Consider the following 5,487-nt stretch of genomic DNA (forward strand, 5'->3'; position numbering starts at 1 on the left):
TACGCCAATCATGACATCAGTCTGGCTGCCGTTGTAAAAAGCTAAACGTGTCCCCACTCAGAGATGTTTTTCCGGTCTTCAGTTGTTGCGTGACGTAGACATATATTTTTAGATTCAACATTTTATGCCTGAATGCCGACAGAGAACATTAATCTACAGGACCCAGCGGTGCCTTAAGACACAATAATCACTTAAGAATATTTAGTTTGACAACAGAATGAAAAAGCTTTTGCGGTAAAGAAATGACGTCCACTTGTTACTCGTTTGTGTGAATGGTGTGGTTTATTAAATATGGTTTATAGTAAGTTTCCAACTGTATCGACATCTACGTTTTCCATCTTCATATGTCTGTGAGTTTCTATTAAAAAGGAACTTTCTCCGCAATGTTGTTGTGTTTTTTTTGTGTCTTTTGGACTGTTTACTTTATGTTATCATTTAAAATCGGGATAAATAAGCTATTGCTGCAAGTGGCCATTTCAATCAGGAGAGACTTCGTTGCAGATGTTACGGCCTCCATTTAAAGGAACACGCCAACTTATTGGGACTTAGGCTGAGCAGTAGGCTAGATGGAGCCAGTTACCTCCAGGATCTGTGCTAAGCTAGGCTAGATGGAGCCAGTTACCTCCAGGATCTGTGCTAAGCTAGGCTAGATGGAGCCAGTTACCTCCAGGATCTGTGCTAAGCTAGGCTAGATGGAGCGGGTTACCTCCAGGATCTGTGCTAAGCTAGGCTAGATGGAGCAGGTTACCTCCAGGATCTGTGCTAAGCTAGGCTAGATGGAGCCAGTTACCTCCAGGATCTGTGCTAAGCTAGGCTAGATGGAGCCAGTTACCTCCAGGATCTGTGCTAAGCTAGGCTAGATGGAGCCAGTTACCTCCAGGATCTGTGCTAAGCTAGGCTAGATGGAGCCAGTTACCTCCAGGATCTGTGCTAAGCTAGGCTAGATGGAGCCGGTTACCTCCAGGATCTGTGCTAAGCTAGGCTAGATGGAGCCGGTTACCTCCAGGATCTGTGCTAAGCTAGGCTAGATGGAGCAGGTTACCTCCAGGATCTGTGCTAAGCTAGGCTAGGCTAGATGGAGCCAGTTACCTCCAGGATCTGTGCTAAGCTAGGCTAGATGGAGCAGGTTACCTCCAGGATCTGTGCTAAGCTAGGCTGGATGGAGCCGATTACCTCCAGGATCTGTGCTAAGCTAGGCTAGATGGAGCCGGTTACCTCCAGGATCTGTGCTAAGCTAGGCTAGATGGAGTGGGTTACCTCCAGGATCTGTGCTAAGCTAGGCTAGATGGAGCAGGTTACCTCCAGGATCTGTGCTAAGCTAGGCTAGATGGAGCGGGTTACCTCCAGGATCTGTGCTAAGCTAGGCTAGATGGAGCAGGTTACCTCCAGGATCTGTGCTAAGCTAGGCTAGATGGAGCTGGTTACCTCCAGGATCTGTGCTAAGCTAGGCTAGATGGAGCAGGTTACCTCCAGGATCTGTGCTAAGCTAGGCTAGATGGAGCTGGTTACCTCCAGGATCTGTGCTAAGCTAGGCTAGATGGAGCTGGTTACCTCCAGGATCTGTGCTAAGCTAGGCTATTTGTTTGTGTTATCTGCAGGACAACCAACGGGAAAGGACACGGATAAGCTGTTAGTTTATATACAGGCATATTTATGAATAATCTGAAACGTGATGTCCGTGTATGTTTCTTGGCAGAGGCGTTTGTCCACAATAAACAGTTTATTGTCATTGAAATATGTTCAGTGAACCAAAGTCGCCTACGTCAAACGTCAGCCGTCTAGCCCCAGTTTCCCACCTCTGATTCCCACGGGAAGTGACGTGAATGATGACAGCATTAGGCACGGCTAGTTGTTGCCAGTCATGGTAGCAACAACTCCCGGTAAGCTACTGATAATAGCAATATGGAGTTATTTAGCCCTTTACGGTTTGTTTAAAATGAATATTAGGCTACTATCTACAGCTATTGATTTCAGGTTGACGATAGCTTATAGTTAAAAGGGGGTGTTAAAAGTATGCTAACGTTAGCTTAAGTTAGCTGTGTGTCAGCACATGTATGCTAACGTAGTGTGTGTGTGTTTGAGTGAGGTACTTCGCATGATATTTTTTATTAAATGAAAAATGACAGAGTTTCAGAAACACTACAAAGTGACATAGTAACTTTAATGTAATTTGAGTAATTGAGAGTTATACACCTCCCCTCCTTCACCTGAGCACTGATTACACTCAGGTGTGTGTGTGTGTGTGTGTGTGTGTGTGTGTTTATATGTATAGCAGATATATAGGTTATATATAATAAGATAATTGTGAATACCACATATGTGTTAAATGAAATAACTATTACAATAATGTATTGAGTTATGGAAAAGGGGTAGGATTAAATAAGTGTATTCTTACCTCCTACTCCTTTTCAGACATGTCTATGTTGGTTTTTTGTTTTGTGTGTGATTGTTTGGATTATTTGGATATGTCTGAAATAAATGTCTTCATTCATGCAATGAGGAACAGAGAGAGAGAGAGGGAAAAAACAAGACACACACACACAAGGCACATGTAACAGCAGATATGCAAAGGTTTATTTGTACATATACATAATATGAATGTACAGTCTTTGGAGATTAGACTCCATTGTTATAAAATCTTTTTTAAAGGGGTAGAGAAGCCAGACATATCCCCCCGATGGAGTCTAGACACTGGTGATGGTCTGAAGGAGCCCAAAGACCGGACCGAAGGAGTGGACAGACCGGAGGAGGAAGGGGAGGAGGAGGAGGAGGAGGGTTGAAGCCAAGGGGGTCAGCTTTTCCTCGGACCCCGTAGGTCCTATGGCGCCATTTTGATGCTAACAAGCCATCACCTCCCGTTAGCATCCCGTTAGCATCCCATTGACTGCCATTCATTCTGACGTCACTTTGACAGAGAATACCTTTACATCTGAAGCGTTTAAAGACTCTATTTGTCCGTTGTTAATTTCTAAAGAAACACGACAATGTATAAAAGGCTCCATTACCTTGTAGCTCACGTTATGGCTCCGTAGCAGACGTTTTTATAACAATAGGCTAACGATTGGGTCATAACCACGAGACTTCCTGTCTCATAGTAGAGGAGTTACCGTATAGTACAGGAGAAGCTCTCAGGCAGTTTGGACTTCCATCAGCTGTTTAAGTGTAATGACTAATGTTAACTATCATTTTAGTGATCAATAATGAGCCTGTGTCTATGTTATCTCCTTACATATACCTACGCTCTCCGTCTCTGCTAGATTGGGAATGATTGAGATTTCTCTTGGCACAGCTACCAGAAGACTTCCAACTTTCAGACAGGTTGCTCACGTCACATCTACGTCTTCAAGCTCAGTTGGAGGCTGCTCAGTAACGCTCAGCCATCACCGGGAAAGAGCTTCTAATGTCCTTCACTGGTCTCCGTCCAGAGACACGGGGTCTGCTGCTCCATTATATATACCGTCTATGGTTGCACACTTTGCCTGAAAAGACAGCTGACAGCAGCAGAGAGAGAAACAGATTCAAAGCAGGATGTCATGCTGTGACTGGCTCGTGAAATTCATGGCCGCTTCTGATTGATTTAACAGAAAAGTCTGTTAAACGCCTCGAAACAGCTGAGAGAGTGGTGGATGAAGTTTAGAAGTTTTCCTGAAAGCATTTACGCTGAGCTCCATTACTGTGGGTGATTTTAAAAAGGTGTAGTTTGTCATCCTTACACGCAGCACACTACAAAAGAATAGCATGTTATGTTAGCACAGAGGCTAGCTAGAAAAAGCATTATGCTGCTATTTTAACATTCTGGCACTTGAAAAAGGTACAATCCACTTGTAACTCTTATTATTAAAGAGCCCATATTATGAAAAAATCTCTTTTTCTAGGATTTGGGGAGTTATTTTGTGTCTCTGGAGCTTCCACACGCATACAGACTTAGAAAACAACCATCCATGTTGTTTAGAGTGAGATACGGTTTCTGACTGTGTCCTGCCTTTAGGCATGCTAGCATGCTAGCTCGTTCTCAATGGCAAAACACTGCTACAACACACACTAGTTCACCATAATCTCCAAAAGAACTACTTCCATGTCCCTGTTCTGCAGGTATTCCACACAAAGGTGGAAGTGTTCCCTCGTTTAGAAGAAGTCTCCCAGCTAATCCTGCCTTGTACTACTGAAGTTGGAGAAACAGCTAGCTAGCTCATGTAGTCCTTACCTAGCTACTGAGCATGTAGTCCTTACCTAGCTACTGAGCATGTAGTCCTTACCTAGCTACTGAGCGTGTAGTCCTTACCTAGCTACTGAGCAGGTAGTCCTTACCTAGCTACTGAGCATGTAGTCCTTACCTAGCTACTGAGCATGTAGTCCTTACCTAGCTACTGAGCGCGTAGTCCTTACCTCAGCTACCGAGCATGTAGTCCCTACCTAGCTACTGAGCGTGTAGTCCTTACCCTAGCTACTGAGCAGGTAGTCCCATTTAGCTACTGAGCGCGCAGATCTTACCTAGCTACTGCTCATGTAGTCCCTTACCCTAGCTACTGAGCTGTAGTCCCCTACTCTAGCTACTGAGCCGCGTAGTCCCTACCTAGCTACCGCTCATGTAGTCCTTACCTAGCTACCGAGCGTGTAGTCCTTACCTAGCTACCGAGCGTGTAGTCCTTACCTAGCTACTGAGCCGCGTAGTCCTTACCCAGCTACGAGCGTAGTCCCTACCTAGCTACTGAGCGTAGTCCCTACCTAGCTACTGAGCGTGTAGTCCTTACCTAGCTACTGAGCGTGTGGTCCTACTAGCTACTGAGCGTGTAGTCCTTACCTAGCTACTGAGCGTGTAGTCCTTACCTAGCTACTGAGCATGTAGTCCTTACCTAGCTACTGAGCATGTAGTCCTTACCTAGCTACTCAGCATGTAGTCCTTACCTAGCTACTGAGCATGTAGTCCTTACCTAGCTACTGAGCATGTGCGACTGCCAACAAAGATGTTCCAGCAGTGAGAGGTCTCACTCTGTAGCTAAAACAGAGACCTGAACACAGGGTGAAAAGAGGAGCTGCAGCAATGTGCAGTACAACAAAAATATGGTGTTTTCTGATAATTAAACCATGTAAACCTATTCTGATATAACCTCTAAATACAATAATGAACCTGAAAATGAGCAGAATATGAGCACTTTAATATGTTCATAAATCACAGAGCACATATGTTCATACAATGAATATGTGGACATAAATACACAATATTTGTGTATATTTGTACTGGCAATGAATACACAACAGCCAGTGGGATTTAACTACTGCAGAGAGGGGGCGCCCTTGAGCCAATCATTCTACATTGCTATTACAGTAAATAACAATAATGGCAAGTGGAATGGCATAATATATAAACCCTGTTACAATTACACAAGAGCTTTCTGTTTGTCATGACGTATTATTATTGTCTTAACATGCAGGTTAGAATCTAAAAGCAAGGTAACTACCACTCTTCCTGTGATTCAGGGGGAAACC

Source organism: Sander vitreus, chromosome 4 (genome assembly GCF_031162955.1).
Source record: "Sander vitreus isolate 19-12246 chromosome 4, sanVit1, whole genome shotgun sequence".
Taxonomy (NCBI): domain Eukaryota; kingdom Metazoa; phylum Chordata; class Actinopteri; order Perciformes; family Percidae; genus Sander; species Sander vitreus.